This window comes from Dermacentor andersoni, chromosome 6 (genome assembly GCF_023375885.2).
Source record: "Dermacentor andersoni chromosome 6, qqDerAnde1_hic_scaffold, whole genome shotgun sequence".
NCBI lineage: Eukaryota > Metazoa > Arthropoda > Arachnida > Ixodida > Ixodidae > Dermacentor > Dermacentor andersoni.
Genome location: NC_092819.1, coordinates 142,801,624 through 142,813,951, shown reverse-complemented (window position 1 = coordinate 142,813,951; position 12,328 = coordinate 142,801,624). Strand labels below are relative to the sequence as shown.

Here is a 12,328-nt window from a genome sequence, read left to right as displayed (position 1 = left end):
TTCATTTCCATTAATTTACCGATTCCTCATTTTCATTTAATAAGCACAAGTGATTTCACCTGCGTGTACCTTGGTGTCAGTGCTTGTTGGCTTCCTATGATATGACAAATAAACATCGGGCCCCTCGGTTGACGCCCTTTCTTCATTTTTAGCACGAGATATATTAAGAAAGACTCTTTAGCATCATGCGACGAAGGAACAGAATGAGAAATATATGTATAGCAGCGCCTAAGGGCGATTACACGGAAGGAAATGAAAAAAAAAATGTGACACTCGGTAGAAAAGTGAGTTTGTCTCCAATAATGTCCAGTTTATTCATTCCAGGGTATTTTGCTTCATTAATTTTATTCAGTTACGTAGCAGGTGTCGTCAATGGAACGCCAACCAGCAGCACTGTATCCCGAAGACTGATGCTTCGTTACTCGACATGCTCTTCATTTCGTCCCAAGGTTAAGAGGACTTCAGGTGGAATTGCCCCAGCTTCATTTGGGGCCATGATCAGCATAGCTGCAAAATGATAAATCAGAGGTGGTGGTTCGCTCGTATGATCCAAAAGGGGACGAGAAAAAAAGAGCAAGTACTGGAATATATATTTCTCGATATTTATAGCCCTCAATTTTCTCACTTATTCAGTGTCAGTATAAATGCTGCAGTTGTACGAAGACAGAAAAACATGTTGTAAGGACAGCTGCTACAGATTGTTACTTTTGTCGTGGGTGTTAAAGGCTCTGAAAACCAGATGCACTGATTGACAAATCGTAGTCAACAAAGAAAGCTCAAGCGTATAGTAAAGGGGCGATAGAAAGCTATGTTCTTTTATTATGTTACGGCGTTGTCTGCCGCATGTGGATTACCTTGTTCCATGATCGTCAATAAGAAAATATAAAAATGCTGCGCCGAATCGAACGCCGATTGACACAGCAACTAAACATTGACTGTTCGTACGCAACAACAAACCTTTAATGTATCTGTATATAGAAGGCAGACCCACCAAAATTTCTAAACGCATTACATCGGTGACAAATTGCAGTAAAAGATAATGATGATCTCGTCTGTGCATCGAAATCGAAGGAATCTGACACCGGGAAGCCCCATTCTTCTTGGCAATCTTAGGCGATTCTAATTTTTCATCTGTTTGTCCCTATATCACCGCGAACACCAAAATAATGAAGCTTTTTTCCGAAAAATTGCGTAGACGCTGTCGCCATCTCCTTTCCAGTGGGTCCCCACCCCCCTGAAGTTGAGGTAATACCTCCATTGGCTGCGTAATCTTACCGAGCACGGCAGCAACCACCCCGAAGAGGTATTTCCCAAGCAAGCTGTCCATGTCTTTGACTTGAGAGCTGGGCACAAGAAGTATACATATTTTCCTAAATATCGTTCGTGCGCCCATAATAGATTGATGTGTTATCACTACACTCGTCGAATCCTCTGCTTACGCATTTGAATTAAGGTCGTAAAATGTATGGGTGAACTGTAATTATTTTGAAGTTGCTAATAAATAACCTTGCTAGTATTCGTGCATTAGCAACAGAAAATTGATAATTCTTCACGAAGTGTTCTACATATTTTACCAAGAAACCTAATTGAATGCAAGAATGCTATGCTTACAATGTGGCAACGCTGGGACAGTGATTAGGCCGCGTATTCGAAGTATCTTGCAAGTGTTTATAGAATTACAATATGACTACATTCCAATGGCTTACCTCAAGCGGATCTCTAGAAAACAACTTGAGTGTTGGGCACTTAGTCGTGAAAGAATATCTGCATTATTTTTGCGTTTTGCCCCATAGGCTTCGAGCGTTTTCAGCGTCCAACTGGAATCGGGCTAAAGGGTTAGTTATTGAAGTAGAACCTCTCGCTTGTAGAATCCTAACGCCATTCTGTCTTTATTGAAGAACAAATCAAAATATCCCAATGCAATATCTTGTAAAGGCCGAGCTATGAACGAGTGCCTACAACACATTCCTATTTCCTTATAGCGATACAACAAAAAGGATGATTCACCACAGAAACCTGACCAAACGATAACAATAAAGCATCGTCCCTAGATTCCTCGCCATATGAGCCTAAGCCTATTCTAATACAATGTTACCTTTTTTATCCTTTCGTCGTTTTATCCTTTCATCGGTGGGAAACAAATACTGTTGTAAATGACAAGTGATTCCGGGTATATCTATACTGAACACATCGTTCTCGTTCGTGAGTAGCGCTTGGTGTATGATACTAGTAAATTATGCACGCAGGAAACATTTCTTTCCGAGTTCGGAAGCTTATAGAGACGGGATAAGCATGTACTGGGGTTTTATGAATGCTTTTTCAACGGTAGCTGTTCCGGGCGCAGGTGAAACCACGAAAGTGCGGCGGCTTGTCCCGGATTTCAGGCGCATGTTGAACTTACCGGCAGACTTTCTTCTGAAGTGTTGATGCCGCAACGATATATCTTAGTTGTTTGCGTGTTATGAGCACTTCTTGTCGCTTCATACCCGGTGTTCTCCCGCAGTGCGTGCCTATCAACGAAGCGACGGGCGCTCCCTCCTGCCCCCCCCTCGTTCTTCTGAAGTATTTGCTTTTGTAACTCACAACCTGCAAAGCTGCATGAACTACCGACCCCTTCCAGTTATCTGAACCTAGGAATCACGTGGCCCGGTGCACCAACACTGCTGCACCGACGGAAGGAGAATGGGACGTGGGTGACGCCAGCACCCGCCCCCTGGTTCCTGCGGACGTCGAATTTCCAAAGGAATTTAAGGCGCAAAAAGCCCTTGTTAGAAGAGATAGTCGCTGCCGGCTGCCCCGTCGGTTTGGCGCTCTCTTCAGCACCGCCTCATCTACGCGATTACCAGCTGTATCTGCTACATAGTGTAGAAAGCGTTTCGTCTCCTTTTCGTCTGCTCGAAGAGATTGTCTCGCATTGTCGACTCCGAGGAGTCGGAAGGGAGCATTGCAGCTGTAGTATTGGCGAACCAGTATCTCAACAGCGCATACAATGCTGTCATATGTGAGGCTCAAAGACGCCCGCTACGCCACTCGATTGCCACTACGAGACCGCCGGGTGTCAGATACTTTAGCTGGGTTAGTGCCTGACGTTTGCTTTTCAATTCGCCAGACGTCTCTAGCACAGGCAGATGTTAGGAGAGGGTTTTATATTTTGGTGGCCTATCACTTACGAATTTACTTTCTTTAAACATTAGATTCTATGTTGAGGTAAGGGACAATATAGTGGAGAAGCAACACGAGGAATGAGATCGCGATGGAGGGATTCGAAGTTCAGGACTTCATTCGAATACGCAAGGAGCTCGGCATTTGCGCCAATTCCGTAAAAACAGGGAAAGTGATTCTCGACATGATGCAGGCAGAGGACGTGATGGTCGTGGAAGTTGAGGAAGCTTGGGAATTGCTTGTTGAGCGAAACCTGGAGGGAAAGCTACGAGAAAGATATGAGAGTCGTGGCCGTGAAGAAGCAGAAAATCGCCGGAGGCACGAGAGAGAGGCAAAAGAGCCAACATGACTGCACGCTGTTTGGATGAAAGAACTTGAACGAGAAATTCAAAAATTTAATTGGAAGAAGAGCCCGATGCTGCCTTAATTCACGCCTTCAAGACCAGCGAATGTTTCTTATATTTTGCTCTTATTTATAACGAGCACATGAAGAAGAGCGAGCTGGGACCTGTGGTCCGAGAGCTTGATCCCATGGCTCCCTTGTAATGTCGCGTGTATTTTGGAAGTGCTGCTTGGTGAGAAGAATCGGGACTACGATGAGGCCAACAAGGCTTTGTTGAGGCAATATGATGCATTGAGGCAGGCCACCGTCGATGGCCTGGGTGATAGCGACAATGGCGAGCTTGTCGAGGACAGACCACCTATTGAGATAACTGTTAGCTCAGGATCTGTATTAAATGATGGGGTGCTGGTGTAGAGGCTGTGTGACGAGCGCAAACACAATGTCATTTCGTCATCTACTTAGGTCACTTTGGAAAGAGTGGTTCACAGTGGCCCTTTAATTTCGATGGCTTTGATAAAATCCAGCCTGCCGAGGAGAGACCGCAGGGGGAGTCGGCTTGTTGAGGTGGCGTCGAATCCCGTCCCGTTCTGTCAGAAGCAGTGACATGTAGCGAGGACAACGAGGTTGGCTTGGTTTTGCCGCCCATGGTAGTATCGTTGCAACGAGAAGGCAACGTACCTGGAATACGAGTGCCGAGATCGGAAGCTTGGCTGGCTGCGCCGAAGTCAAGCGACGAAAGCACAAGCCGAGAACGTGGTACTCGCGCGGCGATGCGTGCCGAGTCAAGCGTGCCAACAGCCAAGACGTTAAGAAAAACCAGAGTGGACTAAATCCGAAGCTTAGGCGGTTGTAAAAATGCAGAATAGGCGTGACGCACGTCCGTAAATAAAGGATTGTACGAATTTCAGGCGCCGTAAATGCCGCCTGTTCTCAGTGGTGTCAAGGCATTCCAAGCATACGAATGTAAAGAAGCATCGGGCATGTTCGAAAGCCTGCTTCAGTGGCCGCATCCTTGCTGGGTGAAAGAAAGGCGACTGCCTAGCCAACAAAAGGACAGCATGAATGCGCCTTCCTCCCCGAACTAGGAGAGCACGCTTCGAAAGTAGCAGGTGCGTCGGGCAACCCAGCTTTATTCTTCTCTCGCGAGTGGACAGTGCGCAGACTCACGAACGGTCGACCTACTCAAGCCCATCTGAAATGGTTGCACATTAAACAGCGCATTGTTTTAGGCTTTTTGTCTTTTCTGTTCGCTATAAACTGTAATTTTCTTTGTTCGCTGTTCTTTTTAACGAAAATCTGATTCCTGGAGGCTTGAGTAAAGAGAGCGCCAGGGTTGCCGTTTGTTTGCTGTACTTATGGATATGTAGGCTAGGAAGTGCCTAATTGCCTCATTTTGATTGTGGCTTCATTTATGTGTCGTACGCAACAGCAGTAACTGCCAGTGCAGAGTTTTGATTCGCCTTTGTTCTTATGTCGTTTGCGTGGGTTTAAGTATTTGTTTCTTAGTTACATAGAACCGTTTGTGCTTTAAAAATGTGGTATTCGTTTTGCTGAGCGCATTTACACTGCACTAAGGCGAGGGTGTTTTTGTTTCGTGATGGCAGTTGTCGGATGTTCAAGCGTATTCAATCGTCTTAGCTGTGTCGAACAGCTCTACTTATGGATGCATTTTGTGGTGGCGGGTGCGCTATTGTGCCACACTGCGTGCCTATCTCGAGCCAACAGGCGCTCCCCCCTCCCGCCTTGTTCTTCTGGAGTGGTTGCCCTTGTGACCGACAACCTGCAACGCTCCACCAATGGCCGCCTTCCGTGGGTCGGATTGTGGAATCCGATGGATCGCGGCACCAAGACTCCTGCCCCTACGAAAGAAAAATGCGACTCAGGTGACGTCGATACCCGCCCCACCTCGTTCCTGGCGATGTCGGATCGCCAAAGGGAAATAAGACGGAACCGGCCCATTGTTAGAAGAGAGAGTCGCCGCCAGCCGCCCCGTCGGTGTGCGTTCTTCGGCACCGCTACCTGTACGCTATAACCTGCTTTATCTGTTCATATTGTACAAGGCTCTTCATCTCCTCTCGTTCTGCTCCAAGAGTCCGTCTCTAGTCCTCGACTCCGAGTAGCAATACTGGTAGGAGCTGTTAAGCTAATCTAAACACGTATGCGATAGCTCTTTTCCCGATACATATAGTGTTTCGCAATCACCCGCGTTTCCACCACTCTCCTCTAACATTAGAGAGACTGCCGACACGGCACTGTACAATCCACGTCTACCGAATGCACTGCTCCAGCCTACTTGCGTTCTTTCTGGCATCAAACACACAGATTTGAGCAAGAACAAATGATGCCCAACACCCGCGTACATAAAGTGCCGCTGGAAACTAACAAAGTGTCAACTTCCGCGAAAGGCAGCTTACTTGAAGGCGTTTCAGTCGATCGGTCTTTGTGCGCTGTACATCCTCCGGATGAAAACGTCAGTGTTTTCCAGCCGCGATTGCGGCGTTGATCGCTTTCCTCGCAGGCATATTGCGCATACGTTTCCGCGTCCTTTCACGGCAAAGTGGCTTCGCGCCCATTGGCGTTTGCTCGCCTGCTGCTGATATTTGCGTTTTAAAGAAAAAGCGATTGGTGGCAGCGACCTTTTATTCCTTTCGGAACGGGGCAGCTTGCAGGTATTAAGAAGAAACTTCCCTTTTGTTCCGCATATTAATGCATCTTTAACGCGTACACGTCACTTTGACGCGGCGAGTTCTCGTTGTTTCTTGACGTCGCGTGAGAGATAGGTGAAGTTGGTGCAGCCGTAAACATCTCGCCAATAGTCGAAGGCTAATAATGGCGAAAATTCTTCAAATCAGAAAGAACACGTTTTATTTTGTTCGGTCAAATAATGCATAATCAGTGTTTACACGTTGTATGAGATGGGGAGCTGTCGCGGTATTCGTGACGTCGCGTGACAGACAAGTGAAGCGGGGATGGCCTAGCAAAGTTTTTGACCAATTGCGGAACGCTGATTGGAGAACTGGAATAGAAAAGTTTCGATCAGTTTTGCGTTATAGCGCCCCTGGTCCGTAGCATTATCCCCGGCAGCAAAAGCGCAGTCCCGGAGTATGTAAAGGTAGGGCTCGGAAGTAGTGCAGTAGGGCTTGAGCTTACTGACATGCATGACATACTGGACGCCAGAGTAGAGGCAAGGTCAAACTTAGAGCAGCAATCTCCTACGCCACTGGCGTCACTTGGCACACCTGGCGGTAGGGTACTGTGTATTGCGAAATGAGCTTCTCTGAAAGTATGACGTGACGAGAGGGCGACCACAGGAGTACGAGCGCGCCAGACGAAAACTGTGCGTCAGAACGGCGGGCGTTGTAGAGAGGCTGCTAAGTGGTTCGTGAGGCCGTCAGTCGAGTACGAGCAAGCTGACGTGCGCGGTCGGCGAGGGTGATGGCGTCGGGCGCATACCCGCTAGTTGAGGTCGCAGCAGGAGGAAGTGCTGTATCAAGGGGACAGGTCGGTTCGCAACCGTACAATAAGTAAAACGGAGAAAATCCGGCAGTGTCGTGCCGAGAAGAATTGTACTCAAATGTGACGTAAGGCCGGGCAATGTCTTAGTCATGGTGGTTCTTCGGAACGTGCACCCGTAAGGAAAAGTATACGAACAATGGGCTGTGCTAAAAAGCCGCTTTTTACATCTACCTGTGAATGCAACTTGGAATTCAGGACTGCAATCCAAACTTGGCCTTAGGTACTTTCCTTTGTCGTCGTCGATTTGAGTTTATGCGTGTTAGTTACGAAGAAATTTAGACTTTTCGGCGACCCTGTGGTCCGTACACTTTTGCTCACGGATGTACATGGACAGTATACCTTTGAAGGTACGGTTTAACCGTCAGTCTAGCGGTTTGAGGATGGTATGAGGTGGTCAGCTTCTGTTGAATGAAGCAGGAGTGCACAATTTCGGCGATGACTTTCGATAAAAAGTTACGACGACGGTCAGTAGAAGCTCTCTCGGGTCTCCATGATGCAACATGAAATCGTGCGAGAAAGTCTGCGACGTCAGTGGCGCAACTGGTCGGGTAAACGGCGTTATGGCGTATGGGTTGGCGTAATCAGCTAACACTGCTAGCCATTTGTTTCATGAGGGTGATGTGGCCAAGGGGGCGAGGACGTCTAATCCAACACGAAATAATGGTTCCACAGGGACGGTGATCGGCTGCCGATGACAGGATGGTAGCCATTCAGGCATTTTCCCATGCTGGCACGAATCACAGGCAGCAAAGTATACCGTCGGACGGAGTGAGTGATCCCGGGCCAATAGAAACGGCGCCGGACGCGGTCGTATGTCCGCTTTAACACAAGGTGCCCGGCAGTATGTGCGTAATGGAGCTCAAAGGGCACAGTCCGTCGTAGATGTTTGGGCACGACAAGAAGATCAGACCCGCCAGTGAGGCAGTTCCTTCGGTACAGAATGCCGCCCTGGAGGACATATAGGTGAACGGAGGCGTCGGTAGGTGTAGAGTGCAAATGCTAGATAGGTACTCGAGGAGACAGGTCTCGGCACTCCTCATCGGAGATGTTAGGAAAGGTTCGACACAGACAAAATTCCCATTGGCCGTACTAGTGTCTGAGCCTACAGGTTCGTCGACGGGGTACCGAGAGAGAAAATGAGCGTGCTTGTAGGGAGGGTCAGATTTGTAGATTACAAAAGACGAATGTTGTTGGAGGCGTAACGCCAAGCGACCAAGTCTTCGTGTAGGATCTTGCAGTGAGCGCAACCAGGAACGCGCATGATGGTCCATGACGGCTGAAAAGGGTCGGCGGTATAAGTATGGGTGGAACTTCAGAACCACACAAATTGGGGAGAGACACTCACGCTCCGCGATAAAATAGTTGCGCTCCGAAGATGAAAGGAGCCTTCTGACGTAAACGATTACACGTTCGTTGCCACGCTGGCATTGTGCTAGTACTCCCCCAATTCCGTGGCCGCTGACATCTGCGCGGACTTCGATAGGTGGAGAAGTATATAAATTGGTGAGAACGGTTTTTTTGTGTTGCGTTGTGAGAAGATTGATTAGCTGCGAGAGCATGGATGCCTCGTTATCGCCTCTTTTTCTTCAAAAGCTCGGTCACTGGTCGTGCTATTGCCACAACTTTTTTCACGAAGCGGCGGAAGTAAGAGGAAAGACCGATGAAGCTGAGAACATTCTTGGGGCATATTTCTGAACAGGGAAGTGCCTAAATGCTTGAAGTTTGCCTGAGTCCGGTTGCACTTCGCTAGTATCTACGAGATGTCCAAATTAACATTTTGATGTGTTCAGTTGCAGACCGGCTCGACAAAAAGCGTCCAGGACTGCTAAGAGGCACTCGTGGTGTGTAGTGAATGTGTGGGAGAATTCTGTAACGTCGTTCAAATAGTACGGACAAGTGTACCACTTGAAACCGTGAAGAAGGGATTGCATCATGCGTTCAAATGAGGAAGTAGCGTTACATAGGCCAAATGGCATCACTCTGAATTGCAAAAAAGCGTCGGGTGTTACAAAGGAGGCCTGCTCCCGGTCCAGATCGTTCATTGCGATCTGCCAGTAGCCGGATCGAAGCTCAACGGATGAGAAATAGCGAGCACCATGGAGGCAGTCAAAGGCGTCACAAATGCGAGGTGTTGGATACACGTCCTTTTTTGTAACACTGTTAGGATGCCGATTGCTGTATTCATATAGGAGGTTGTGGCCAATCCTGCTCTGGCGAGGGAGTGCGTTACCGGTTCTGGTCACCGGAATCAGGACGCACTACAGGCCTGTTTATGTAATTTTATCACCACGCGGATTTTTTTTTCCTGTGGAAAATTGCACGGCGCCGGGATTGGAACCACTGTCCTTTCGCACGCGAGGCGAATCCTCTACCTCTACGCCATCACAGCATCTGCAGGGACAACATGGCCACAATTAGCACACGACCAGGGTAGTTAGAGAAGTATAGGAGAGGCCTTTTCCCTGCAGTGGGCATAGCCAAGCTGATGATGATGAAGATGCCGATAATCCACGCAAAATCGTCCTGAGCCGTCTTTTTTTTTCAGCAGTACAACAGGTGACGCCCATGTACTACAGGGGGGTTCAATAATGTTCTTTGCAAGCATCTTGCGAACGTTTGCGAGAAGAGGAAGAAGTGACTCTTGTGCGGAACCCCGTTATCCACAACTCTAATTTTACATGTATTTCTGCGTGCTTTCGTCAGACGCCGCTCCCGAGAGCTTCGGCGATGGAAGCGGAGGCCGCTAGACGTCCGGAGGAGACAGACGTCACAGCCTCAAGCGCTCTGAGGAAGCGCAACCACTACATGAGCGACACAGTCAGCGAGGACACCATGCTGTACTACTCTGCTTAAGACGAGGTTCTATCGGAGGACGGTGATTACTTGACAGTTGGGAGGCAAAATAGAATGAAGAGAATCGTCACTGCTTCCTCGTCTTCAAAAAAAGGACGACGGCGATGGCAAAGAACATTGGCACAGCTCATACCATACTCCTCTTGCCCGAGACGCTAACCGACGACCTGAATAGGCTGAACAGGCAAGCCATATCCGTCACACTGGAGCCACAGCGGATGCCACTATTATTCAAATCCGTCAGCTATGAGAATCACGTTGTGAGGATAACCTTCAAGGGAGGAAGCTTGCCATCCCACGTGTTAGTTGGATTTTCTCGTAATCGAGTGCGATCTTTCCTTCCACGACCACTTCAGTGCCGTAATAGTTTGAAGATAGGGCATGTCAACGGCGTATGCAAAAATTCGACCATGTGCCCAGAATGCTCTGAGCAGCAGAGAGCTGATGCTTGCCGTGCGACTGATCATCAAAGCTGAGCCAGGGGCATTCTGCGTGGCAGCACTTCTGTCGTCAAATCAAAATTGACCATTGGCAGGCAGACGCTATTCACCTTAACAGATAGCACTGTATGAGGTACTGTTATAGTACTTTATAGGTATAGTATGGTATAGGTATAGGTATGTAGTATAGTATGTTATAGTACTTCATGAGGTACTGTTATAAAGGTGGACGTCTTGCATGCAAGCCACGATGTAGTGACAGTCGTGCGCCGGTGGGGATCACAAAACGTTACCGTAAGTCAGCGCCGAAGGTGGCAAGCGAACGAAGTTTAGGGAACTAAGGGTCTGGGGGTTGGTTCAGTGAGATCCAGAACAGGCAGGACAAGGCTAAGCGTAAGAGTAACAGTCTATGAGAGCAGAATGCGTGGAGAGGAGGTCGAGGCCGAGGATGAGAGGATAAATACAGGCAAAATTGTCCCTCGCCTGGCCGCTCGACGCACTTTGCGCGTATTCGCAGGCATCTTTGAAACTCGGAAAAACACTTTTATATGGCACGTATAGAGCAACAGAAGGCTGTATGGGGAGTTTCTGGTGTTGCTATGCAATTATGGTATTAACATTTTTACTATAATTTTAAGAATTGAGAAGTTGAGCATATTTACTATTAATTATCTAATTAGGCGGAGTGCAAAGTATAATCTGAGCACTTCGAAGCGACAGCAAGCAACATTACCCTTCTAGCTACGTAGCATTTGCATATCTTTAAGGTTTAGCTCAACTGAAAAATCGTGTAGACCAATAATGCTAACCGGAATAAAATTTAATATTTGTTTAAATACAGAGCAATATATGATTATTCTTTAAGTATACTGAAGACTAAGGACATCCAGGCTCAGCACTACAGCAAATTGTATATGGATGCGTCTCTCACCTCTAGGATGGATGCAAAGAAAGGAGATGCGACGAAGACGGCGAGAGTCCTGTAGTGATCAACGCTTTTACCACCGCTTTATATAACTCCTCTCAGACGTCCCGTGCTCAATCTACTGGCCTAAAAATAAGTATGATGCACATTTTTTTCCTGGAGAACTGAACCAAAAATACTTTAATGTTGATTGCAATTTAAAGTTGTCATTTCTATAAGGCCATTTCCACGTCCGCTTAAACATTCCATTAATGCAGGTCAATTGCACTCATGAGCTGCTTGACAGACATATTTAACAAAAAATCCTTTTCTGGGACTGGTCGGTAATGTACATGGGCTAGTGGAATACTTTGACATCAAGCTGTAGCATGCGCTCATACATCGTACTGTCATATCAAATATCGCTGTAATTTCTTTGTTGGCCCGATATTTTTGTTTTCATCTTCATTATTAGCATCTGATTGCTTCACATACATATTCAGCTCCGACTATGCGTGGGTTTATAGGGCTGCCTATTTGACAAGCAATATATATTTCGATGCGGCGTTATTTCGAAACATTTCTCTACAATGGGCCTCCTAAGTGCAATGACGAGTTGACTATGGGGATGACACTTGAGGGACGTCTACGATTCCTCGCGTAAACGGTCGCTTCTGAGTCAGAGGCTGTAACAAACACAAAAACCATAAGCGATCACACAACCGTACCTGTGCTGTACCCCCCCACCTCCACATAGATAAATTGTTCGTGATTATTCATGTGTGCTGCAATCCCAGCATAAAACAGCACATAATGGCCAAATTTTCTTTGCTTTATTATTACTTCTTGTGAGGGACCTTATCGAATCGTTTCCTAAATTTAAAAGCACGAAAACCAATTTTATCATTATTGCCACAAATGAATAAGCGAACAAACGCGAATGCATAAGCTAAACAAACTGAGCGGCTGCAGAAAATGCCGTTGTGTTGCCATGTCGCAAGCTTCTTTAAATCATACGCTTCTCATGTAATTCAGTATTGCGCTTCAAAATTTATGCGCCCGATCTGTTTATTACATGTAAATGTGAAATATATTGGCCTCTTGCTTCCT

At 47.1% G+C, this 12,328-nt stretch overlaps 1 long non-coding RNA gene across 3 annotated transcripts; it reads right to left on the bottom strand.

Annotated features, from left to right (window-relative positions):
- Window positions 1-285: 285 nt before the first annotated feature.
- Window positions 286-11,343, bottom strand: LOC129382664 (uncharacterized). Of its 3 annotated transcripts, none has more exons than XR_008610701.2 (3): window positions 11,246-11,343; window positions 1,276-1,343; window positions 286-507 (listed from the first exon to the last, which is right to left on the bottom strand). It is a non-coding gene; the product is annotated as an uncharacterized lncRNA (long non-coding RNA). The 3 variants fall into 3 exon arrangements; XR_008610703.2 differs by lacking the exon at window positions 11,246-11,343 and adding an exon at window positions 5,920-6,076; XR_008610702.2 differs by lacking the exon at window positions 11,246-11,343 and adding an exon at window positions 4,184-4,317.
- Between the last annotated feature and the right edge of the window lie 985 nt (window positions 11,344-12,328).